General features: G+C 44.4%; 1 protein-coding gene across 13 annotated transcripts in view; it reads left to right on the top strand.

Moving 5' to 3' along the window:
• AMPdeam (AMP deaminase) overlaps window positions 1-27,700 on the top strand; it is a 150,722-nt gene that overhangs the window by 59,764 nt on the left and 63,258 nt on the right. For 2 of the 13 annotated variants that reach the window (XM_069329012.1, XM_069329011.1), the window contains exons 1-3: window positions 13,711-13,895; window positions 16,214-16,351; window positions 24,833-24,856. The exons of 7 other annotated variants lie outside the window; for them this stretch is intronic. The gene's annotated coding sequence lies outside the window, so the exon portion shown is untranslated. Of the gene's footprint in view, window positions 1-13,710; window positions 13,896-16,213; window positions 16,352-23,134; window positions 23,254-24,832; window positions 24,857-27,700 lie in introns of those variants that run through there. 4 more of the 13 variants (XM_069329013.1, XM_069329010.1, XM_069329009.1 and 1 more) reach the window with 2 other exon arrangements.

Raw genomic sequence — 27,700 nt, 5'->3', positions numbered from 1 at the left:
GAAAATGGTACCAAGCCTCATTTTATATGAATGATGAGAGAGGAAGCTTTGAAGGAAGAGTGGTAAATTGACATGAAGGTCAAGAGAATATAGTTAAGTAAAAAATATTATCTCCAGGTGGCATCACAAAAACTTTTCTTAGTAAAAAAGAACGGCAATAATGAAGGTATTCACAGTGAGGCAGCACGAATGTAGACCTCGAAGTCCAGTAAAATATCAGTTATACTGTGACGCTTGCAAAAGCCAAATTGAGAGGGGAAGACGTAGCGATGGTGTTCTAAGAACCACACGTTACATACAATAACCATACCTTCAAAAAGTGTGCAGACACAAATCGTCATGGCAATGGAGTGAAAATCCTTATGGGAAGTCTCATTGAGTATCAAGTTCTGAATGGGAAGAACAACTGGCTCAAGCCAGTCCTTGGGAATGATGTCATCTTCCAAATATAATTTTTAAAATTTTATTTTGTTTATGTACAAGAAAATACAGTGGGTTGAGAGTACATAACATTGGTGTCCTTACATTCTTGTGAAGCCACTAACATGCATAGTGTTTGAGCAGATCCTTAACGTAACAGATAAAGTAACAGTAAAAACACAATAGGTATATTGTAGCAGAATTTGATTTCAATATAAATACAATTAATTTATATTGTAGTTATTATTATACTGGTGAAGTTGCATGTCTTAAGTGACATGCAACTGAATGTCACTTAATGTGTAATTGGTGAATGGGTAGCATAAGATACAGTGTGAGGCTGAAGCACAAGGAAGTAAACTATGAGGATGTAATTAGGTACTTTTTGGTTTTACTGTACTTCTGAATAAAGCATAGCTTGGACAGTTTTAAATCATTAAGGAGTGAGAATATAGTTATAGATATTCGGCAAATAGTGAAAGGCACACTGAGGGAGAGGATGAAACATCTAATATTGAATGCCATCTAAATCTGCCACGTAAAACTGCAGAAAGACAGCAGCCTGCAGTTCAGAGAACAAGGTCTTGAATTTTCTTTTCTCCTTGGTTCACAGTTGGCCTCTTCTGTCATTGATATTTTTTAAGGTGTGTTTTTGTTTGATCTTGCTGCCTCCTACAGGGTTGGGTCACTTCATACTTCACTCTGAAGGAGGGGGTTTTGTTCCTTTGGCCCTGGTGGGCAGCTTGTTCATCTACAGGCTTCTCCTTCTTTTCTTTGATTGATGCTTGGTTGGTCCAGCCAGGGGTGCATCATTTGTTGTGTCCTGTGGTGGCACTTCACCACTATCTGTGTGGCACCAGTTATGCCTTGGTGGACCCCTATTTTCCTTGGTCCCTCGTTCTAAAGCTCATATTTCTCAGATTGCTGGCAGTGTCATCAAGGATAACCAGCCTGTGGTCTAACCTTTGGGGGCCCCTGATGTTTGTAAGTATGCAGGGTAGGCTACTGTCTTCTCCAACATGTCGTGGGCTGATTTTAAGCTTGGGGAGAAATTTTGGAGGTCTAATAGGGTCGTGGTGGCACAGTATTTGGTTAATGTCCCTGGACCTAGTTGGTCTTGTGTGGCATTTGGCCAGGTTTCCCAGCCTGTGGTCTCTTCTTCAGAATAATACCTGCCATCTCCTCCTCACTGGCAAGTCCCTTGTTCTCTGCTTTCTGTGGTTAGCTTTAGGGGGGCTTGTGAGTATATGGAAGAGGAGATGTATAACACCATGCAATATGGGTTTAGAAACTGCAGAGTGGCTTATACAGCTATAGCCCTGATCTATGAGCATATAGCCAACGCAAGTGTCAAAAAAAGATCAGTATAATATAGTGCTTAGAGACGTTTTGAAAGCCTTCAACAAAGTTTGGCACATAGGCCTAAAATATAAGATATCGGAGCTAGGACTCCCACAGAGATTTACTGCTATGCTCTGCAGCTTTATAGACGACAGAACTGCTAGGCTTATCTCGATAGCTACTTGGGTGACGTAATAGAATTGAAAAGTGGAGTACCACAAGGAAGCTGCCTCTCTCCTACCCTATTCAACATATATACAGCTGACCTACCCTAACCCCCAACATGGAGAAACATCACATATGCTAAGATGTCACCCCAAGTAATATGCCAACCGGACATCAAAGCCACTACTAGCCAACAAGACCAAGGCAGCATTTGAATTCATAAATAACTTTGAGAAGCAATGGAAGATTAGCACAAATAAACAAAAATTCCAGATAATACACATTGCAAAAAGAAACCAGACCCCATTATCCTTGACAACTGCTCGATCCAATATGCGGATGTAGACAGAATACTGGGACTCATGATCAATAAAACAGGGATAAAAATTCACATAAGGGACTGACTAAACAAAACCAAAGCAACCTTAGGAAAACTGAGGAGATTCCAAAACCTCAGTACAAACATAGAGATACACCTACATAAGGCTCTAGTCTGGCTGCATCTAGAATATCCACCAGTACCACTACACACCTTAAAGAAACTAACATTCAAAAACTACAAGCAGTGCAAAATAAGGCACTACGGAGAGCAGCAAAACACTGTCACCATATGATCAGGACAGTCCAGGAGCTCCATGAACCCCTGAATATACAGTCACTAAACATCAGACTACAGCATCAAGCCATCAGGGTGTGGAACACCATCGAAATGTTAGAGGACCCAATGTTAAATTACTCCACGATGAGATGCCCCGCTCCCACAGCTGGTGGCCAAGAGCCTCAATTTACTAGATGGAAACCCAGCCCCACAGTACATAATTTCCAGATGAAATACTGACCAGAAATCCCTCCCCCAATAATTGAAAAAATTGTGTATATACAACATATCTAAATATATATACTGTACATGTTTATATAAATCAATAAACAATAATAATAAAATAAATAGCCTTAAACAGAACAACATAACATGTGTGGAAGCATCGGAGTGTGTATATATGAATGCTACACAGTTCATCTATGGACATCCATATACTGTATGCTGAAACACATGTGAAGAACCTACTTCACTTCACGAGCCTTCTGCTCGAAATGCTATGCGTGCTAGTGGCTTTACAAGAATGTATAACTTCAATGATCTGTTCTCTCATAAACCCAATGTACCTTCTTGTATATAAATAAATAAAAAATAAATAAATGAAGAACCTCTCACACAATCACAGCTCCCTGATAAGAGAGAGCAAGCTTAGCTTAGCTGTCAACACCCACACATCGTGTCAGCAAGGCAGACAGCAGACTTGCATTCGCACTCTCACTACTGTATTTCCCACTTCTAACTTTCCTTCACCTATGCCTCTCCATCCTCTTTACTCCCCCTCGCCCCTAATAAAAAAAAAGCACCAAGAGGCGCCTCCCAGAAAACCAGCGTTGAATGTAATGAAACACTTCTTTCTGGCTGAGCCCTAAAGGGTCCCTGTTCTTATACCAGGTTTGTCTGTTTATTATTCATCAGCTCCATACTAACCATTGGAACTGGCTGTGGGCTGAGGCTCCAGGTTGCCTTATGGCAGTCATCATTACTAATGGGTTTTAAGTGAACCAGATGTTTAGAGTGAATTCTTTGTGGAGATATTTGGCCATTTCAGTGCTTCATTTTCCATGAACTTTGTAGTTGTCTGTAAACAGCCCGTTCTCTAAACAAAGACCCAAAGTCCATTCCATGCATCCGCCAAACCCCGTTTATAAATGAAAAATGGGTTACACACGGCTCGCACTGATGGCATCTTGAGGTTATCTTGAGTTGATTTCGGGGCTTTAGTGTCCCAGCGGCCCAGTCCTTGACCAGGCCTCCACCCCCAGGAAGCAGCCCGTGACAGCTGACTAACACCCAGGTACCTATTTACTGCTAGGTAACAGGGCATTCAGGGTGAAAGAAACTTTGCCCATTTGTTTCTGCCTCGTGCGGGAATCGAACCCGCGACACAGAATTACGAGTCCTGCGCGCTATCCACCAGGCTACGAGGCCCCGTCCACCAGGCTACGAGCCCAAGGCCCCGTCCACCAGCTACAAGCCCCGTCCACCAGGCTACGAGGCCCCGGGGCATCCGAACACTTCCGGAACAAGTGCTTCGCTGACGACTTTTGGTCGAATTACAACGCTGTAAATGCTTCACCCACATACAACAAATACAAATACTCGGCAACAGAACCTAAATACCGAACCTAACCAGTGCCTAAATATGCACAGTATGCTAATATATAATAATGTTAATTTATATTAGAGAAAGCTCTGTTTTGAATGAAGAGAATGTTAAAATTTATGAATGCGTCTTTGGGGTCGACCACTGGATAGAATAGACTTTATCTGAGGACGGGTTGCTGTAAAGCTTTGCTGATTTTTCTGGATGCTTTTCCAGTGAGGGTGGAAAAGTTTCTCGCTCTGTGTGCCTCTGTTAAGAGGGGGCCAGGTTCTGTCTGTAGTTTCTAGTAGGCCAAGCAGGACTGCTGGGACTGATGTGACCCAGTAATGGAGAACTATCTATGTTAGTTTCAGTGACCCACTGGGGTCCCTACCAAAAACAGGCATTTCATTACATTCAATGCTGTTTTTTTCTGAGGCATGCAGACCTACTGTGAGGGTAGGCATATTGACTGTTTTTTTTTCCTTGTGTGGGTGTGTAATCTCATCTCTCATTCCTCTAGCATTCTTACTGTCTTTTCTGATCTGTTGTTATTTGTGTGTTGAAGTCATGTTGTGTGGTAAGAAGTTATGTTGTGTGGTAATAAGGCCATGTTGTTAGTAAAACTTTATCGTGGCAAATGGTGAAGGCAGCTTGCAGAAGAGTATGGCACTGGTATTAGTGCTGGTTCAGACAAAAATAGCATAAAAGGCAGATCATATAATTTTTGTGTAAAGTCAAGGCATTGGTGTAAGAAGTGACTTTAAAAAATGGAAACTTTCAAAGTATGAATATTTAGACAATAATTCCCAGTGATTTGTGCAGCAATGTATCCTCAGGCTAACTGTTGATAGTGAACAGTTAGTTTGTAGCCAAGGTCTATCATGGTCGTGAGGACTTTAATGGCCAGTTTAGGGTGACTGCATAACAGTTGGCACGACATAGAGCTATAACTACATTTTACTGCCTCTTTGTTATTAAACTAGCCTGTGCTACAAAAAAGTAGCTTAAGCCTGTGCTTAAAAGTAGCCTGTGCTACTTCGGCCTCTGGCCTCTAGAAATTTTATTAGTTCTATAGTGTCCTCTACAGTTTCTCAAAAAAAATACAACACGCCCTTATCTTGTGGTCCCTGTAGGCATACCTCCACAGTGCATATCCCCCAGTCCCTGTCTACTGGTTGGTGGTATTCTCGCACACTTTCTCTATTCATTTATTTCATTCTCTATTTTCTCTATTTCACACTATTCTCGACATAGTTCCACATAAGAGGTTGTTCTGGAACATATTGGAGGGGTGACAGGTAAGTTTCTAACATGGATGAAAAATTTCCTGACTGACAGAAAAATAAGGGCCGTAATCAGAGGCAATGTATCAGATTGAAGGAATGTCATGAGTGGAGTACCACAGGGTTCAATTCTTGCACCGGTAATGTTCATTGTCTACATAAACAATCTACCAGTTGGAATACAGAATTATATGAGCATGTTTGCTGATGATGCTAAGATAATAGGGAAGATAAGAAACTTAGAGGATTGTCATGCTCTTCAAGAAGACCTGGACAAAATAAGTATATGGAGCAACACTTGGCAAATGGAATTTAATGTGAATAAATGCTATGTTATGGAATGTGGAATTAGAGAACATAGACCCCACACAACCTATAAATTATGTGAGAAATTTTTAAAGAATTCTGACAAAGAAAGGGATCTAGGGGTGGTTCTAGATTGAAAACTCACCTGAGGACCACATGAAGAACATTGTGCGAGGAGCCTATGCTAAACTTTCTAACTTCAGAATTGCTTTTAAATACATGGATGGAGAAATACTAAACAAATTGTTCACAACTTGTTAGACCAAAGCTGAAATATGCAATGGTTGTATGGTGCCCATATCTTAAGAAACACATCAACAAACTGGAAAAGGTGCAACAACATGTCACTAAGTGGCTCCCAGAACTGAAGGACAAGAGCTATGAGGAGAGGTTAGAGGCATTAAATATGCAAAAACTAGAAGATAGAAGAAAAAGAGGTGATATGATCACTACATACAAAATAGTAACAGGAATCGATAAAATTGATAGGGAAGAATTCCTGAGACCTGGAACTTCAAGGACAAGAGGTCATAGATTTAAACTCACGAAACAAAGCTGCTGGAGAAATATAAGAAAATTCACTTTTGTAAACAGAGTGGTAGACGGTTGGAACAAGTTAGGTGAGAAGGTGGTGGAGGCCAAAACCGTCAGTAATTTTAAAGTGTTGTACGACAAAGTGCTGGGGAGACAGGACACCTCGAGCGTAGCACTCATCCTGTAATTACACTTAGGTAATTACACTATCGGAATATATGGCTCAGTCGGTAGCTGAGTCACTCCTCTCTGGCTACTGGTTGTCTTCGTTCCCCTCCTGTGTATTCCTCGGTGTAGACTCCATGCCACAGTAACCTTCTTGTAGCACCAATCCCTGTCTCTTCTATCGAGGTGTGACTAACGAGGAACGACGTCTTTTTGATGACACACGGCCGCCTCAGTGGGTCAATCTCCTGATCGCTGCAATGTGACACCCTCGGCACATTTTTCTTCATCATCTTGGTGAATCTGACTATTAAACAAGAGCAGTTTCTAGTACACCGTTTTCCTGGTTGTCCCATATTGATGTAATTTGGTTTGGGCATCTCGTGGGTGCTGAAACAAGCTTGGGAAAATAGGTACTGTACAGATAAAGGCATCCAGCCACTCTAGAATCTATGAGGTGAAGTGACGATTTTCTGCCCTTGGGTGTCTCGTCGGCATGACATCACTGTCTCCTAAGAAGGTGATCGGTCCAGACTCTCTACTCCATTTCATTTTGAAATCGCCAGACTATCGGTCTCTGGAAATTTCCACTTCATACAGGAGAAAGTGCATTGCCTCAATTCTTCCTCCTCACAATACTGTATATCCTATTGACTCTCAATCTCTCATATTTATTTTCTACATTCTTTATCACATGTGTTTACACATTTATCCTATCCCGGATATGAATATGCCTTCAGTTATGGAGGGAATGCCCAGGAACAACTCTTACCTGGAGGTAGCCTAGGCTATGATGACTCTTATCATGACATCATATATTCATCAGATTCTATATTCGTTACATTTTGATGACAAAAACAATACTGTACTTCCATATTCGTTACCCACCACTCAGTACAGAATCATCACACAGTCAGCAAGCCCACTCACTCAGCCTTGTGCAGTGTCGGGCATACATCTGCTAATTTCTCCTGATAATTTTTGTTCTTTTTGCAATTCTTTGCAATTATCTTTGTAAAAAGAAGTGACCATAGCCCCAACAAAGCTTAATGAGGAAAAACAACCAAAAAGGAAAGCTGTGAGGACCACAACTGAGTTGAAAAAACCCAGCGTTGAATGTAATGAAACGCCATTTTCTGGGTGAGACCCAGAGGCTTTCCGGAGTTATCCGGGCTGATATGAATGTATTAGACCATGGCATCAGTCAAGTGAATGGAGTTCTTAGGCCTACCGGGGACCACGAGCCAGAACCTGGCCCCCCTCAGAGAGACACCAGGAGCAATGGCCAATAGAAACCCCGGTGTGGTTGGAAGGATTGACCGGGTCAGGCACCCAGAAAGGTAGACGACCCAAAACAAAACCTATCTGGTTAAAAATTGCTACTGAAAGCCAAACTGTTGGACAGAACTCCCCAAACAAAAAACAAGCGAACGAGCATGATGTCACAACCGTCACCGCGCTTCTGTCTGTGCAGTTCCCCCCTCCCCGGGAGAGAAAAGGAAGAGCCCCAGCCTGGCCGTGCAGGCTATCCACCCCGAGTTCTGAGGCTGGATGTCAAAACCAACGACCGGAGGGAGTGAGGGTTGCCGGGGAGCCTCCGGATCTTGCCCAGAAAATGGCATTTCATTACACTCAACGCTGGTTTTCTGGGGGGGAGCCCCTTTGGCTCCTCGGAGCTACTTAACCAAAGATAAAGCAAGAGGGACTTACCCAGGAGGTGGTTGCCACTTGCTCCTCAACCTGAAGTCGAGACAACGGCTGCAATCAACCAAGCATTAACAACCCAAGGGCCCCCTCCGGAATGCAGCAGTCTCATTCTTCGCCAGAAAAGGAGACAGCTGCAAACGAACAAACCGACCACCATGACCAAAAGAGCAGAAACCTCTGTGCCGGAGGTGAGCATGAAGCTCCTTAATCTGACCCCCAGAAGCCAATGCCAACAGGAAAAGAGCCTTAGAAAAATAATCTTGAAATGAAGGGGCCACAACAAACTGAGGAGAAGAGAGAAAAGAGAGCACCCTGTCCAACGACTAGGATGGCTCAGGCGGTGCATGAGCAGGCTGGAGGTGAAACAACGCACAAGGCAGTTTGCGGAACAGAGAATTAACATTCACCTCGAATGCAAGCTGAAGCGGCTCCACCAGCACCGCACGATACGAGGCGATAGTATTCGGCTTAAGATAACGGTCCTGAAACAACCAAGAATGGAAATACAAGACAATCCAATCCAAAATATAAGAAAACCTACGGAGGGACAAGAAATAATGAAAGGACTCCCAGGAAACTTTATACTGCTGCCGAGGCGAAACACGCAGGTGGGACACCATCAACGAAGCCCCTGCTCACCATACAAATGGTGATAGACCCTCATCAGAAAGACCAGACACGAAGACTTGAGGAGAAGATCGAGCCAGCCACGTAACGGACTGACCTGATCTGCCGAAAGAGGCAGAGCTGCAGGAAGACCCCCCGGATTTGGACACCAAGCAAGCAGCGCCTGAAACCAAGGCTGGGCCAGCCACAAAGGGGCCAACAAGATTACCATCCCTTGGTAAGTCTCCAAGCGAGCCAGGACCTGGAGCCACAGCAGAACCGGGAGGAAGAGGTACAGGTAACCTCCACCTCAACCAGTCCTGCCTGAAGGCATCGACCCCGATGGCCTTGCAGTCCGGGTAGGGCGCCGCATATACTGGGAGACACTTCGAGTACACCGATGCAAAGGGGTCCACCTCCAGGAGCCCATACGTCCGGCAGAGCCAACTGAACGAGTCGACGTCGACCGTCCATTCCGTGGACAGAGATGAACTGTGACAGGCCGTCTGCCAGGATGTTGGACACCCTCTAAACGTGAACGGCCAGGATGTTGGACACCACCCAAACATGAACCCAGCAGGAGAGCCAAACCCCGATAACCTAGCAGATGAGTCACCCAAAGCTACCAGCCTCAAAGAGCCAAGGACCACATCGAACCCCCGTTGTTCAGGCAATGAACCACTGGGGAGCAATCCGAGAGGACCCAAACCCTCCTGAGAGACATTCACACAGCCACGAACTCCCGCACCGTGCTGTGGGCCCAACAGAGGGACAGACCCCACCGCCCCTGACCGGCCTGGTGAGCACTGGTCACAAAGCCCCAGCCAAGAGACTACGCATTCGTGAACACATCAAGCGAGGGTTTGGGTAGACTCCAAGTCGTTGAACCACGAAAAACCCGAAGAGGAAGCCAGCAACGCAGCAGCCGATGCCAGGCACCCATTGGTCGAACCCAATGATCGCAAGAAAGGCGAAAGGGACGTCCCCCCAAAGGAACCAGGACAGCCAATGAAGCCAAATCCAGCCCTGGAGGTCCAGGGACACCATCCAGCACTGCAAAGTTCAGACTCCCGCTCAAACCCTCAAGCAACTGCTTGAGGGTTTGGGGGCCCTCCAGAAACGGCTGAAGGTTCAACCACAGCACAGCAGAGCCTCCACAAGGAAGCATTCCGAGAGTCCCACACAAGACCCAGCCAACACTGAATCCAAGAATGAACCAGATGGGACTTCCTCCAACTCACCAGGAACCCGAACCCGGTGAGCTGGAAAAGAACCAAATTCATGGCGAGCAGACACGCATACCGGCTGGGAGCCCATACCAGCCAGTTGTCGAAGTAGGCCAAAATCCGAACCCCTAAGAGACGAAGACGCCGTGACCCGGCTAAGGCATGTGAACACACGAGGTGCCAGATTCAAACCAAACGGGAGGCAACGAAAGCGGTAAGCCTGATGCCCCACAACAAAACCAAGCCAGTCCCTGAACCCCAGATGAATCGGGATGTGCCAATACGCATCCTGGAGGTCCAGGGACACCATCCAAGCGCCTGGCTCTCCAAAAGAAGATGGACCAGAGACAAAGTTGTCATCCAAAAGGAGGGCAATAGACGCAGGGGGTTGAGATGGGACAAGTCCAGAATGAACCACAGGTCCGCGCAGTCCCGTTTTGGAACCGGAAACAGGTGGGAAATTCACCTGAGGGACAAAGATGTTTCGACTATGCCCAAGCGAACCCACTTCAAAATGACCCTAAAGAGTGCAGGAGAAGAGGCCTGCCCCGCCAGCCCTGAACCTCCCGAAGTAGGAGGGTCCACCTAACTCCAGTGCAGGCCGCAAGAAACAACCAGGTGTGAGCAAACAGCGCGAGCTTTCCCACCATCGCCCCGTCAATGGGATGAACCGTGAAAGGACCGATACCCCTTACGAAAAGCTGACTTATGACCAGAGCGATCACCATGCCTACCAGTCATCTTCGGTTCCGAAGGCTGTGCCGGCTTTGAAAAAAAACACTCTGAAACTGGCACTACTGGCCTACCACGACGGGTGGAACCCCGAGCCCTGGCACGACCCTTCCAGGAAGAGCCCCCCCCCCCTGGAAAACCAACAAATTAGACATGAGACGACAACTAAAATCTGCTGCCTGCAAATACTGCACCACCGCAGACTCTGTAAACAGGAAAGAACAAAAAGGCATAGAAAACCTAAGAGCCACGGGCCAAGCGGATTCCAAGGATTGAGCTAGCACTGCCTGATGACACGAGAGATGAAAATCAAAGAACAGAGTCCCTTGATTGTTTCAAGCGTGGGTTGGACATGTATATGAGTGGGATTGGGTAGTTATAAATAGGAGCTGCCTCATATGGGCCAATAGGCCTTCTGTAGTTACCTTTATTCTTATGTTCTAGAGACACTGCCTCCCGCAGGATCGACACAAATAGCTTCAACAGAGCAGCCGATGCCCTCACCGCCGAGACCAGTGCATCAGACTCAGGATCGGCACCCAGCACCTTCACATCCTCCTCAAGCCAGTTCGAAGGCAGCTTGAGAAGGGGGAAAAGAAATGAAGGACTGTAGCCAAATGGCCATGGGCATGCAAGTCCTCAGCTACCAGGGTTGCCGAAAGGGCGAACTTGCACGAGAAGCTGCCAAAGGAAGGGCAGGGATGAACAAACATGCATTGAGGTGTTCAAATTCACCCCTCCAGGTAAAGCTGAACAACCGTAAGGCCTCTTGCCACTCAAGCGTGTGGGACCGACAGAACGTATGCCATGCCCCCAACGAAAAGATAGGACAGTCTGCCAACCAGGACGACTCCAGAATCTTGTAACGCACCCAATGAGAAAGGAAGAACCGAACTCAAAAGAGGTAGAATCCATTATCGAGGCGTAATCCAGGTCGTGCAGGAAGTCAGCCGCAATGGCCTCCCACACCTCATGGGGTGGGATGCGGGAGGCCGAAAACCTCCGGAAGGAAGGGACTGAAGTACCCAAAGGGACCCGGGAACACTTGGGGGTTCCAGGGTTCAACCCCGAACCTGGGGAGAGGGTTGACGTATCAAACTCGTACAGGGAGGGGGGGGATAAGAAAACCCCACCCCTTCCCTGCAAAAACAAGCCCCACTCAGTGGGTACCAAAACCCAAGCAAGGTCAAATGGGGCCCAAGCCCCCCAAGCTTGGAGTCGGGTGCAAGGGGGAAGGACAGGACGAACAACAGCAGGGGAAGGACAAGAGGGTGCGGACGAAATCAAAGTTGAGGCGACTAAAGCCTCCCAAGTCCAGGTCCCTATAACCAAATGGGGCAGTCTCGAGGCATCCGGTTCATAAAACAACCTAGCGCACTGCAGCAATCTAAAATGTGCATGCAATGCAGAAGGTGCCTGCACCCGAATATCAAGATCAGCGAATTGGGTGAACTGGAGTACAAGCAAGGAACACCACTTGCAGAACTCCGGGTCGATGGTGTCACTGACTCAACAGGCAGCATGATGAAGGCACAACTGGTGATTGTCACCCTGAGACAAGGGGACAGAGCAACCTTCAAACTTGCACAAAGCAAGATGGGACCCAGGGGACACATACATTGAACCACTAATCCCAATGGGGGGTTTCCAGGGCCCTTAGATGCTTTGCTAAGGGTAGCCCAGGCAAGGTACTGCTAACCGGTGCCGCGAACTACTAATAGCTGAACCCCCGGGACGTGTACACTCACGGGGACCTAGTAGAGGGCCACCAAATATTTATAAGAGGTATCAACAACAAGGGCAGACCCCCACCAGGCAGAAAAACAAAAGAAAAACCCTGCAAGAGGACAACGACCCAGGCAGAACAGAGCTGGCCGCTATATATGAGAAAAACTAGCTGCACAGTACCTTGCGCCCCTACCAGTGACAAAATTACTTCCTACTCAGAGACAACAGTGGTGCATGAAACACCCCAGCTGACTCCAAGGGCAGGCAATCACCGAGTAGCAAAAGACCCCACGGAGGCAGACCCTAAGCTACTTGAGGAAGGGAACCCCAAGCCACAAGGGCAGTACTTACAGGGCACCTAGGGAAGGTAACGCTAGGCGCATGCAGCCAGAATACTTGTGATATTACTCCTGGCTCACACACCGCCACAGGACAGGACCATATCACAAGGCACAGCAATGGAAATCGTCTGGTGCCAGAGTCACACGACCACCAGGTTTCACATCAGCCAGAGAACTGGGGGTGGATAGGGGGTTCTGGGCTCCCCCTTTCCCTTTCCGGGGAGAGGGGAGCTGTGTAGACAGCGGCGTGGTGATGGTCGTGATATCATGTTTGTTGCTCGTTTTTCGTTTGGGAAGTTCTGTCCAACAGCTCGGCTTTCAGTAGCAATTTTTTACCAGATATGGTTGTTTTGGGGTGCCTTCATTTCTGGGTGCCTGACCCGGTCGATGGCAGACATAGAATGCTTCCACCTACACGGGGCTCTCAGAGGGGGCCAGGGTCTCTCTCGAGGTCCCCGGTAGGCCTAAGAGCTCAATTTCCTTGACTGATACCATGGTCTAATACATTCATATCATCCCGGATAGCTCCGGGAGCCGAAGGGGCTCCCCCAGAAAGGAACTTGTTGCCAAGCTTGAAAGTGGATAAAGTGTTAACATATTCGTCAGTTTCCATATTTGTCAGAAACGGATTAATGATGAGTATAGAAGTTCCACTGTGTATTACTATAGATGGGGTACCCACTGGTGCCTGGGGTCAACCTGGTACCCAAGTCTGTCAGTAGTTTCAAAGCATTATACGACAAAGAGTACTGGGAAGACGGGCCACCACGAGAGTAGCTTTCATACTGTAACTACACTTAAGTAATTACACACTATTACGATCTTTCCCTACACACACCTTACTTTTCATTGGTGCCCATATTGTAGCCAGGTGTATTGCTGTTGAAAGTGCAATTTTGATGCTTACTGTACTTTCAACATGTGTACAGTTGTGTGTTTTAGCCAACTAATAAAATAAAAATTGTTGCAGGTAGTGAGAGTCCAGTCTTTGACCACAGTGGGTTCCATGTTGACAAAACCCTCAAGGACATTGAAGCAATGATGGAAGCAGAGGACTCTACCAGGGTCAATAAAATATCAGCTCCTTATGAAGTGGCACAGTTTCCAATCGAGCAAATTGAAGACAAAACTGAAACTTCATCGCCAACTTAGTGTATTGTATGTATTGCTTCTAAGATGTAGGTATTTCTGTGTTGAAAGTATAGTTAATTTTTTATTGTAAATTTTCTTCAGCAAAGCAGATACTGTAAAAGGAAGAAGTGCAAAAAATATCTAAAAATGTTTTGAGATTTAAATTTTCTCGACAAAAATGTAGTGTCATAAGTCCTCATCAATATTAGTTTTAATTATATAGCTTACTTTCCAATGACTTGCATTTAATTTACCACTGCACTGTGCAAAGCAGTGAAGTAGTAATTACCTGACTGCGAGACTGTCATGATGAACGCCTTTCGGCAGGACTGGTCGGGGTGGGGGGTTCTGTACCTCTTTTCCCCAGTTCAGCTGTTGCTCCGGTCCTGGCTCGCTTGGAGACTTACCAGGGGCGAGTAATCCTCTTGGCCCATGGTTGGCTGGCTCAGCCATGGTTTCAGGCACTGCTTGCCCGGTGTCCGAACCCGGAGGTTTTTCCACGGCTCCGCCTCTTTCAGAAGATCGGCCTGGTCCGTTACGAGAGTGATTTGCTCTTCTCCTCGAGTCTTTGCATTGGTATTTTTGACTCGAGTTTATCACCATTTGTATGGTGATCAGGTGTCTTCATTGATGGTGTCAACCCTGGTGGGCTTCGTCTCGGTGGCAGAATTAAGTTTCCTGGCGATCTTCTGTTTCTCTTTACTCTTCGTTGTTGTACTTCGCTTTTGGTTCGGGTGGTGGTGTTCTTTCTCTGGTGTTGTTCCAGGGACCGTCATCTTATGCCGAATACTGTTGCCTCGTATCGTGTAGTGCTGGCCACTTTAGCTTGCTTTTGGTATAAATGTTATTTCTGCACTGTTTCACAAGCTGTCTCGTGGGTTGTTTCACCTCTATCCTGCTCATGCGCCGCCTGAACCGTCCCTGGTCTTTAGACAGTGTTTTCTCCTATCTCTCTTCTCCTCAGATTGTTGTGGCCCTTTCGGTTCAGGATTGTTTTACGAAGGCTCTTTTTCTTGTTGGCAAAGAATGAGACTGCTGCTTTTCCGGAGGGGTCCCTGAGTTGTTCATGCTTGGTTGGTCAGGCCGGGGGTGCATTATGTGTTGAGTCCGGTTGCGGCCCTTCGCTATTATTTTGCGCACCACGGCTTCTGTTTGTAGGGATGCGCTTTGGGTTGATCCAGTTTCCCTTCTTCCCTGTTTGCAGGTATGGGTCTCTCAGGTCGTTTGCAGGGTTATTAAGTCTAGTCAGCCTACGGTCTATCCCCATGGCCCATGACGTTCCTAAGTTTGCAGCTCTTGCTGCCATCTTTGGGAACATGTCCTGGGCTGACATTCGGGCATGGGGTTTTTGGCAGTCAAAAGGGTCCTGGTTGTATGCTACCTTGTTAACATTCCTGGATCTAGTCGGGTCTGTGTCACTTTGAGTCGGCGGCTGCAGCCTGTCTCGACTTCGAGTTGAGTTGTGGAGCACCGACCGCCTCCTGGGTAAGTCCCCTTTTTTCTTTAGTCTCTGGTGAAGTAGGCACCGGGAAGCCGTAGGGGCTCCCCCTAGAAAACCAGTGTCGAATGTAATGAAACGCCATTTCAGGGTGAGTCCCAGAGGCTCCCTGGCAACCCTCCTTCCCTCTGGTCGGTGGTTTTCGTGTATTTGGATATCCAGCCTCGGAACTGAGGTGTGGATCGCCGGCGCGGGGGTCTGGGGCTTCCTTCCATCCCCCTCCCGGGGAGGGGGGAGCTGCACAGACATGCGGCGCGACTCATGTGACGTTATGCTTGTTTGCTCGTTTCAATTGGGGGAGTTCTTGTTTCTTGTTTCGTTATTTTCATTGGTTTCACCAGAATAGGGGGTTTGTTTTGAGGTGCTTACCTTTCTGGGTGCCTGTCCCGGTCGATTGCAGATATAGAATGCTCCAGAATCACATGTGCATTTCTATGGCCCAATGCTCCTCGTGCCTCTCTGAGGGGGCCAGGTTCTGGCCGTGGTCCCTGGTAGGCCTAGAACTCGCCCACATCGACTAATGCCAAAAGTTAGGACTATCCCTATCAGCCTGGATAGCTCTGGGGAGCCTCCGGGACTCGCCCAAAAAGGGCGTTTCATTACATTCAACGCTGTTTTTTGTTTTTTAATTATACCTAAGGGAGGGGGGATATATGTGACAAAATATTTATTAAATCACTGCTGTGAAAAGTGTGTGTAAATCAGTAAAATGGCATAGAAAATTGTTCTTCCACTTGGTTGAGTGACTGAATTTACATATTTACCATTTCCATGACCTATCTCTGTTGTCTGTTGAAGAGTTCTTAAGAAACTGCTTTAATTTGTACTCTCATCTTTTCTTTATCAGGGCTGTTGAACGAACATCTAAATATGAGCCATCAGAAACTGCTGTGGATGAGGAAGATAAAAAAGAATTTCAGTTGGATGAGACAGATTATGTCCTCATTACCAGCGGGTCTTCATTAGTGGGGAGGAAACATCTAGAGTAAGTTGCTGACTAAATCCTATTTTCATTCAGAATAGCTAGTGTGGAGGATAGGAATGCCATTCTGGACATCATCATCTTATCAGCTGATGGCTATATATCACAGAATGGTTGGGCACATTTCCTTTAACCCTTAAGCTGCACATGGTGTACATATCGTACATGGCATCGACTGGACCCGATGGTACGTAAGTTAAATTTTCAAACTTGCTCTAACACTTTACAATTTTTTGTGCATAATCTACTAGGCAAATGCTCCAACTGTGTCTAAATGATCACCAACGTAATTTGAAAAACAAGAAAATTAAAAATAATTATAAAATTTAATATTGAAAATTTTAGGTTTTCAGATCAGCTGCAAAAATATTAAATATCACCAATTGTTCATTAAGTGTTATTATGCTCTCAGAATAGTATATGATCTTCATTTTAATAGATTTAAAATATAGATTTTCAGTTTAGTTTACTGTAAAAAAATTTTTTAATATGGCATTAGAAATATGCACCAAATTCAGACAGCAAAATTTATAACTCCAAACGTTTAGGGCTTATGAAAAATCCATTCTAATAGGATTGTAGAACAAATTGTAGACAGCTGCGCAAATTATATGTAAAAATGGTGAGAATCGGTCAGAAACTGGATTTTTTGAAGCTGACTCAAAGTTGAAACTTTAGTTTTAGAGATAATTAAAGTTGAAGTTATCGACAATGTATAAGGTAGTTCAAATTCATTGATTTACTTGTATGTTTTAATAAACATTTTTTGGCATTCGTACTCGAATATGTGAAAGTTGTAGGTCAATATGTGTTGGAATGAAGTCAAGAAAAAATACCCCCCCCCCCCTCCCCCCCCAAAAATATAGGGATAATTATAATTATTTAGGGATAGAGATGTATACTTTATATAAGTGAAAAAACTCTAAACTGGTCCCTAATCATCAAAACAACCTAAAGAGACGAAGAAAATAGAGTTTGAAATTCTAAGAACTCAATTCGCTTGACTGATACCATGGTCTAATACATTCATATCATCCCGGATAGCTCCGGGGAGCCGAGGGGGTTCCCCCAGAAAGGAACTTGTTGCCAAGCTTGAAAGTTTTTTTGAAAAAAAAAAAATTGTGGACATTGTTGAAAGTAACAGATATCACAATTGGACAATGTATTTGTATGATATATAACAAAATAGAGCATAATAACATACTCAGTATTATTGGTGTTATGTATTACTCAGCAATGCTATAAAGGCATCAGCTGCATATCCACTTTGTGGACACTTCTAACTACTATTCTTCTTCTTTGTGCATCGGACAGGTGCTTGCATCTCCTTATTACTGCATTATCCCTCAGTTCCAGTTAATAGGAGCTGTTCTCCTTATCAACAAACATTCTTTTAAAAAAAAAATTGTCTAAAATCCATGTCTGAAAATATTGGGATGAAACTTTCACGACGCTGAAGCCAATAAGTTGGAGATTTATTTAACATTTAATATTAATTTCACATAATTCAAATATTTTTTTGCCCAGCCCCAGCTTATACCCACATTTACAGCCCAAGATGTAGCAGAGTAAGGGTTAACCTGATACCTCTGTTCACATAGCAGTAAATAGATACCCAGGAGTTTAACATTTGTTGTGAATTGCATCCCGGAGATGGTCAGAAGTTAACCTAAGTCTTGTAGCATTGGCTTAGGGGAATCATGATCAAGCGTAAGTACAAGATTCTTACCCAAAGCAAATGAGAATTAATATGAGCGCTAAATATAAGAGTAAGTAAGGAAAGGGGAACACCTCAGATGCTAATGTTTCATAACTATAACTTTTGATAAAATAGTTTTACTATCTCCTTTCAAAATAATAAATATTTATCTTAAACATTCATAAACTGTGTTAAATGGTTACAGAGTACCATTTGTTTGCTGGTGGTTCATTATCTGAACAGGTGTATTACATTGCTTCAAACGGAGAGCTTTGTTGGCTGTGATATTCTTTCAGCTTCCTGATTCCCTACTCTTCTCTCTCTTTGCACACTTCAGGTGCCTTTCTGAATTTTTTATCTCCTCGGATGATGAGTGGGAGAACATAAATAGATCGTTTGCCTATCTACATAGTCTGGCATTTTTAATCCTGCTCTCTCATCTCTTGAATGAGAGAAAGGTGACTAAGCAGGCTTTTAATTTATAGAGTTTTCCTGGTATCAGTGTGAGCGTGTCCTTACTGAGGTAGATTTAATCTCACTTGGTTACCTGTTTGATGTCTCTTTGCCAGGGTTATTTAAGAGCATCACTTATTTTGTATAAATAATGTACTGTCATATCTTCTAGGTTGGTACTATGAACCTCTGCTTTTAGATTTTGGTTTAGATTTTTCTTCACCTCTTTTTATTTCAATTGCTGGGGCATTCTTCCATCTTCATCCTGCACATTTTCCTCTGGACCCACGAGTCTCTGGATGCCATCATAGATTTCATCGCCTCTCCCCATGTTCATGTTTCTCCTTCATTAAATGTTACTTTCAAGGTAACACCTTCCTTGCTTTAACTGAAGGCTTCCATGTTAGGGAATTGCATGCTCTTTGTCCTCTTTGTCGGCATGCCATGTCACTGTCTTTTGTCTTTGGCTGAGTCAGTCCAGTGCTTATCCTTCGTCACATTTAGAAAGGAGGGTAAGCACCCTCCTTTCTAAGAGGAAAGGTGCAGCTTAACAGCATTATTTTCAGCCTGAAAATGGCAGTATCTTTGACTCTTCATGGCTAGTGGGTTGCATCGGAGGTGACTGTCATTGGCATAGCATTGGCCTTTACCATGCTGGAGCCCCTTATCTTATCTTCTAGTTCCTCAGGTAAGTCATTCTGTTTTTCTGGAGTGTCAACTTGGTTGCTTCCTGTTGCCAGCTGCTCTGGACAGCTCCATACCTATCAAGTCACACTTGATAGGTGTGGAGCCTTAGATGATAGAATGATAGGTGACCCTTCTGACCCGTTGGAAGTCTACCGGGAACCAGACGCCACAACCTGGCTCCCTTAGAGAGGTGTAGAAAGCATTGGATCCTCGATTACCTTCATCGAGAAAACACCCCAACAGAAAGGTTGAGTTAAACAAGTGACAACAGCAAGGCAAACCTAAACAACTCGGAAAATGAGCATTCTTTTAGTTAGGTTGTTCATTACTATACCTAATAGCAGCTGCTCACTGTTACTAGGTGTTCGCTTCCACTTGGTGTTGCTGCACCAGGAGCTCATAGATCAGTTGGTGTAGCTAGTCAGTCATTTAAGTGGTGCAGTACCTTGATGTTGTGCTCCACAAGTGGCTTTAACCCCTTTTTGTTAATAATCCATTTGGTTATTAACCTGAAGGGGTTAATAACCAAATGGGTTATTTATCGTCATTCTTGTGATAGAAGCCCCTTTTCAGTCTGCCCCCTTTGGCAGAGCAGTGGGGAGGTGGAGGTTATCCGACTCATTTTTCCGGCTCTTGGACTCTCAGTGCTTGGATTTTCCAGGGCCTGCAGCAGTGGTAGTGGTCTTCAACCACCACCACTGCTGCAGTGGGTTTGATGACAAAAGATATTAAATCTTTGGTGTTAACGGTCCAGGGCCAGCAAGATACCTCACATTGAGAGAGGGACCAAGGGGACAAAGTTCAACCCCCACAAGCACAACTAGGTGATTACAGCTCCTCTCGGTCATTGTAGAGTGGTTAGACTCAGGTGGTCAAGTTAATCTCTGCTTTGCTGTGGGTGTCCTTCCATATGACTACCTTCAGACAGCCCCACCTGAGCCCCAGGTGTCAGCCCCATCTGACAACCCAGATGAGCCACAGAGACGTTAGAAAGAATTTTTCAGTGTCAGAGTAGTTAATAAATGGAATGCACTAGGCAGTGATGTGGTGGAGGCTGATTCCATACACAGTTTCAAATGTAAATATGATAGAGCCCAGTAGGCTCAGGAATCTGTACACCAGTTGATTGACAGTTTGCGGGACCAGAGAGACAAAGCTCAACCCCCGCAAGCACAATTAGGTGAGTACCTGATTCTTCTACAAGTGGATGCTTGGATGTTATCCCTGGCCCTGAGGAATGCTTCTTAGCATGTCCCTATTCATCCCTTGGTTCAGGGAATGATTAGGGTTCATGGTAGGGCATCTTCATTGCTGGTTTTGAGTCTTGTTCTGCTATTTGAGTTTTCACCTGGTTTGATGTGTGGTGGTTTCCTATCTTTGTTTCTTGGGGGTTTGTGTTTTTAGCCTACCTCTATAACTGGCTGGTTTGGGCTCCCAGCCAGTCTGTAAACATAAGGAAGACCTGGTCGGTTCCATCCCAAGTTCGGACCCGACTAGGCCTTTTCTGGTATTTTCAGTCGGCTTCCCTTTCTTTGTCACATGCAGTTCTGCTCCACTTGAATGCACATCTTCGGCTGGTGTTGGATAAGACCTGGATGCTGTACTGGTTCCTTCTGTTCTGTCTCTTTCACCTCCTTTGGGACTGATGGACACAGACTCCACTGGCCCTTTGATGGCTTCTGGTTGGCTGGTTTCCACTTCAGGCTTATTGGGGCTTGGTCCTGTGCCTGGATTGTACCTGGTACCTTCCTCCTCTGATGCTCAACCTGTTTATATATGCCTCAGTCCAGGGTAGGGGCTCTGTGACCAGTGCTCACCAAGTGGGTCAGGGCTGCTGGGTCGGTCCTATTCATTGGGTACAGAGTACAGTTTGCAACCTCATGTTGGTGTGACAGGCTCTGCCGCATGTTCGTCTCTCTTTGGGCTTTATGATTTGGCTCCACTCTGCAGCCCGTCCTCTAAACAAAGACCCCAAAGTCCACTTCAGGCTTCAAAGTCCATCCCAAAGTCCATTCCATACATCCACCAAACCCCCTGTTTATGAATGAAAAACAGTTTACACACAACTCACAACTGATGACGTTCGAACACTTCCGGAACAAGTGCTTCACTGACGAATTTTGTTCGAACCACAACGCTTAAATGCTTCACCCGCCGTGTACTACAAATACAAATAATCGCCAACAGGCCCTAAACACCTAGCCTAACCTAGCCAGTGCCTAAATATGTACAATATGGTAATATAAAATAATAATTTATATTTGAGAAAATTCCTGTTTGAATGAACCACATGTTAAAATTTATGAATGCTTCTTTGGGGTCGACCCCTGGATGCAACCTCATGATGATGGCAACCTCAAGGACTTGGTTTAAGGATGGGTTGCACTCTGATGCTCTCTTGTGATTTATTGCCTGAAATGCAGAGGATTGCTTTGGTCCTTTCCTCTGTGGAGTTGGACTCTGTGAGTACCTCGTATTTTGGGTTCTCTGGGTTTGGCTCTGTGTGGTTCATGTGTGGGGGTGTGTCTAACATTTTTGCAGACAGTTTCTCATTTCTGTCCCATTTCCAGAGTGGACTTCTGCCAATTCATCCTTCAGTTGGCTTTGCAAGTTGTTTGGGTTTCTCAAAGCAGACCTCTTCACCTCAGCCTGGAACTAATGCCTTCCATTCTATGTGGCTCTGTTTCTTAATTGCAAGTCTTGCTCATTGGCTGCTTTTTTAGCCGAACTGGAATTGGTGGGAGTTCGTTTTATATCTTTGGTTTGGCTGTTGCTCCTGGTGTTGTGCAGACTGGAAATGTTTACTGGCAGGGGTGAACCCTCTGGCTCCTTAGTGCCCTGCTAGACTGTGGTTTCTAGCCATTCTGACCCATTGTCCAAATCTGTGCCTTTATTTTGTTCAAAGTCTGTCATGCCAGTTGAGATGCTCCTGGTGACATGTTTGGTTTGTTGACCCAGTGTTCTTGGTTGTATTCAGTATCATTAAGTCTAGCCATCCTGTGGTTCACCCTCTGTACTCACCTAGTTGTACTCACTTAGTTGTATTTGCAGGGGGTTGAGCTTTGGTTCTTTGGTCCTGCCTATCAACTGTCAATCAACTGGTGTACAGATTCTGGGGCCTATTGGGCTCTTATCAAATCTACATTTAAAACTGTGTATAGAGTCTGCCTCCACCACATCACTGCCTAATATATTCCATTTGTTAACTACTCTGACACTGACAAGATTCTTTCTAATGTCTCTGTGGCTCATCTGGGTACTAAGTTTCCACCTGTGTTCCCTTGTCCATGTTCCACCCATGCTAAATAGTTTGTCTTTGTCCACCCTGTCAATTTCCCTGAAAACTTTGTAGGTGGTTATCATGTCTTCCCCTACTTTTCTGTCTTCCAGGGACATGAGGTTTAGCTCCCGTAGCTCATTCCTCTCAGTTCTGGGACTAGTCTGGTGGTGTACCTCTGAATCTTCTCTAACTTTGTTTTGTGTTTAACTTGGTTAAACCTTTCTAGGCTAAAGCTGCATACTCCTAGATTGGTCTGACATAAGTGGTATACAAGGTCCTGAACGATTCCTTACACAAGTTTCTAAAGGCAGTTCTTATTTTGGCCAATCTAGCATATGCTGCTGATATCTGCTGCTTTTGAGGGGTCTCTCTGGTGTTGGGGTTTTTGGCAGATTGTTACCAAGTTAATGTGCCGTGGGCCATGCCAGACTTGTGTGGTGTTCAGTAAGATTGTCTGTCATTGATTTTCCCTGGTTAAGAAGTACTGCAGTTGGCTTTTGCTCTCCTCTGCCTCCGGTGAGTTTCCCATTTTGTTTCATACTCTGTGGTGGATATAGTAGCAGGGAGCCTTTGAGGAGCTCCTCTAGAAAACTAGTATGGAATGAAATGGCTCTTTTGGTGTATCCTCGTTGGCTCTCTGGGCTCACCCTCCCTCCCATTTTTTCAGGTGCATCAGATTTATACCTTTGGTCGCCCAATGACTGACTAGCTACACTGGCTGATCCGTGAGCTCCCAATACTGCCACCCAGGGCCGGATTAAGATTTTGTAGGCCTCTGGGGTACAGGTACTGTCAAGCACCCAGTAATATTTTAAGAAAGAAAACATTAAAGAAAATTTTATTTATTTTTGCAAGGCTAACATATTCTGTGTACATTCTTAAGATGTTTCATCTTGAAGAAACTTCTCTCTCCAGTTGCATTAGTTATCATTAGACACAAGTAAATCTGCAGTGCTATTTTAACATTAGGGAGAGAAGAAGTTAATCAGTTGTTTACTATAAGAATTTAGACATCAGAAGCTTCTAGTAGTTCACTCTCATGACTAAATTCATCAAATTGCCTAACAAAGTTCCTGAAGTGAAGAATTTCTGGAATAAATTCAGGCTATTCTACTGGCAGAGGCCCTGGGTTGCAGCCCCTAAAACTCAGTACCTTAATCCGACCCTGCTGCCATCTAGTGGTGGGAAGCAGCGCTGGAGTAAGGTCACTATACTGTAGGTCACACTACAGTAGTGCACTACACACTGTTACTGGAGGGTAACCTACAGAGCAGCTCATTTTCTAAGTTACAGTATTTAGATTTGCCTTGTGTTTTTTTTTTCTCTCTCTTTCCAGTGAATGTTTTTCCTGGTGAGGATAATCCAAAATTTTCTGCTCTCAGCTCCTCTTTGATGGGGCTTGATTTTGGACTCTGGTACCAGGAAGGCTTTTAATAATACACAAGGGTCTATTGTGACTCAAAAGGTGTGACTTCCACTCCATTCAGAGTGGCTAGTAACAGGGAATCGCTGAGGCCTCAGCAGAAAGAAGCATTTTAAACACATTGTGCTGTTTTTTTTTTCTACCTCCTATATTACTTACCTATCAGCGTTTACTTATTAGTGACTATAGGGCAAGTGAGATCTAGCTCTTTATTAGCCTTGTGGCCATTTATTCCTAGTGCACTAATTATACAACATTAATCAATATTAACATTTTCATTGTATTTCTTTTTAAAATTGTGGATGGAATTGGCTTTAACAATCTCTTCCATCAATGCATTACACTTGCCAACCATCCGTATAGGGAATGAGAACGTCCTTATGTCCTATGTAACCAGTTTCCTCTGATGTCCCATTGTCCTACCTCATTTAATTTAACTGGGGGAAGGAGGCTATGTAGCACTTGCTCAGAGATAAAATGTTTAGTAAAATGAAATGCCATTGTGTGTGCTACACTGGTAGCTCCAGGTTTCTACTTTTTATGTCTTGCAATAGATTGTTAATTAAATGCTTCAAGGAGAAAAGTGAACTTCCTTCCCTGCCACGTTGGTAATTTTTGAGTCTTCAAGCTTTGCTTGTAGATAGTTTTAAGTGATATGTTTCAATGGTACTATATTTGTTTTCTTGTGTCTGAATCCAGCTAGAGCATGATGGTTGTGTATCTTTCCTAACACGTTTGGTGCATAAGGCTATGAAGAGCTACTGAGGTACTACTAAAAAATGGGCATTGCATTTTACGTAATGATTTATTCTTTTTTTCAAAATTTTGTTGCATAAAAAAACTAGTTTTAGATGGCCAAATATTTATAGTGCATAAATAATAAACAATTGATTTTGCCAACAAGATAATTTTACTTTTCACCCCTCTTCTATGCCATCCCAGGATAAACAAGATGCCAAGGGAAAGGTAAGTCAAGTGCTTACTTTGGTTGAGTTACGAACTACAGTCCAGATCATCTAGTATTCAAGTCCTTGTTGTTAGTTAGACCTTCTGGAGGGGCTCCCCTCAGTAACTTCCTTAAGCTAAGCACTGATCAAGCCTTGTCTTATAAAAATTGCACCAGACTTCTGAGACCCACCCTTGCTTCTGGAAGTCAGTACCAAAATCTCTCTCTAATATGCCATGAGAGTTTGGGAATCAAAGATCTATCTAAAGCCGAGAAACACTCCACTATAGAGCATAAGAGCAATAAAACAACCAACTGCATGAAAGAAATTAATGACCTGAAAATAACAAGTCAAATAACAATTGCCTCGAGGTAAATGCACCTGCCATGTTTCACTTGACTGCCTAGGTGGCAGTCAACCACTCATTCACTCGCCTGGTCATGCTTTGGAAACCTGTACCTCTGCCTGGGCCTGTCATAATGTTTCAGGATTATGCTAAGTGGTGGTGCTATTGCAGGAACATTAATTCTGCCACGGGCTGTTAGTATTTTGTTTTAATTATGCTTCATGATTGCCTTATGTCACCAATTTTGCACATGCCCAGGATTTGTATTTCACTCCAATTTTATGCCAGGATTTCCTTCCTTGGTGGTTGGCTTGTATTTAACCTGCCCAACCAGAAATAGTGAAGGTAGTTATAACTTAATGGATGGAATACCTTGAAAGAAATAACATAATTATATATAAAATGGAGAGAGGAAAAAACCTATCAGAAAGCAGACGTGTAACAAAACAACTAAATGCTTGAAGAAAATTAAGTACGCTGAGGTAATGAGGCACACTGTAATTTCCGGGATTTTTTTCTGGCTGTTGCTTGGGTGGTATTTGCATGGCTGTCTCTGGGGCAATCCTGCCCAGCTAGTTTTTGTCCAGTGGTCTTTGCTTAACTGCCTTTGCCCAGCAGTCCTTGCCTGGATGCCCTTACCCAGCTACCCCTCTCCTGGTTGCTTGTTGAAGATGTTGCTGTGTTGCCCTATTCGGCTCATGCATTGGGCCTTCTTTAGCAGGATATCCTTGTTGAGCCTCCTTTGCCATGGCTTATTTTTCAGACATTCCTTTCTGGATTATTCCTGGTTGGAGGCAGCTATTGCTTTAGCCTTTTTTTGGCTTCATAGCTGGCTTGTCAGGCTAGTTGTCCTTACAGCGTTGAATGTAATGAAACGACATTTTCTGGGTGAGTCACAGATGCTTCCCGACAAACCTCCCTCCCCCCCAGTTGACAGTTTTCGTGTTTTTGACATTCAGCCTCAGAACTGAGATTGGATAGCCACCAGGAGGGTCTGGGGCCCCCCCTTCCCCCTCCTGGGGAGGTGGGAACTGCACAGGTAGGCCGCTTGGTGGCAGATGTGACGTCATGCTTGTTTGCTTGTTCTCAGATTGGCGAGTTTTGCTGAGTAGTTTGGCTTTCGGTAGCAATGTTTTACCACTTGGGGTCTGTTTTGGGATGCCTCCCTTTCTGGGTGCCTAACCTGGTCGATTGCAGACATAGAATGCTTCTAACCTCATGGGAGTTTCCATAGGCCATTGCTCTTTATGCCTCTCTGAGGGGGCCAGGTTCTGGCTCGTGGTCCCCAGTAGGCATTAGAATTCCATTGGAGGACTGTTGGCATGGTCTAATACTGTACTGTACTTGCATATCAGCCCGGTAAGCTCCGGGAAGCCTCCAGGACTCGCCCAGAAAATGGCGTTTCATTACATTCAACACTGGTTTTTTGTGTTCTTACATTTTGCATAAAGTTAATAATTCTACAGTACAGTATAATGAAAAATAATTGGTTTTTATTTTTGTGCATAGGTGGGTATGACCATTTCTCCATAGCCGTTGTTGAAGGATTAAAATATCATCTTTGAGTTTCGTCTTCGTGAGTACAACAATGTCTGGCATCTGCAGCTGTACTGTATTATTTAGCTCCTGAAATTTGTATCACTCCATCAATGGTGGTGTATGCAGTTTTCAGGAACATGTTCCCTCTCCCCTTGTTCTTTACTTCCCCTTTCTCTAGTAATTTTGTTGGTTTGCCTTTTTATACCATTTCACAGACTTCCCTATCACCGTGTTGAAAAAATAATTGATTTCTTCATTCCTGCTCTTATTTAGACATTTTGCTTCTACGAAATTCAGTGTCAGCTTCTCTGTCTTCCTTTCAAAGATCTCGTCTTAATGGCCATAATTTCCCCTTCCATATCACTTTGTAATTTCCTAATATTCCTGAGTACTTCTTCCATCTGTTTAGCTCCAGTTAGGATGATCCTCAAGTGTCAATTTTCCCTCTTTCTTATCTGCCATTTCTCCTGCAGTCATAAACATTATCTTTGGATGTAAGACCTTCCACTAGTCCAACAATTTTATTTACTAGTATTGCTTCTTATGTGGCTTTTTCTGACCTAGATTTTATCTCCTTTTCTCTGCAACCAAATATTATTAGGGACTTTGATCGACTGAGTTTAGCACCCGTTTTGGGATTGATGCCAGTTCCTTTCTGACTTCCAGTCTAATGTCTGTGCTTTTCTGATTGCTGCAATTTCTGGTTTTCTTTATTGTTTCCTCTATTACGTCCTTCTCTGGGCACTTGTGCATAGGGAAGTTGCATATCCTTCTTGCCCAGTTCTATTTCCTGTGTATCTTCCTCCATCTGTATTGACAAGAGCTATCTTTCCTGTTGAATTTCCTTTCCTAACCTATTGCATTCATTCATGTTTCAATTTTCTTTAACTTCTCCAGAAGCTATTTTCACTACTTTATTTTCCTCCTCGAGGGCTTTGGTTTAAGCTTTAGTCATTCTTGTTCTTGCATAATTTCTTC

This window comes from Procambarus clarkii, chromosome 22 (assembly GCF_040958095.1).
Source record: "Procambarus clarkii isolate CNS0578487 chromosome 22, FALCON_Pclarkii_2.0, whole genome shotgun sequence".
NCBI lineage: Eukaryota > Metazoa > Arthropoda > Malacostraca > Decapoda > Cambaridae > Procambarus > Procambarus clarkii.
Note: the sequence above shows the minus strand (reverse complement) of the source record. Positions and strands in the feature narration are given on the sequence as shown.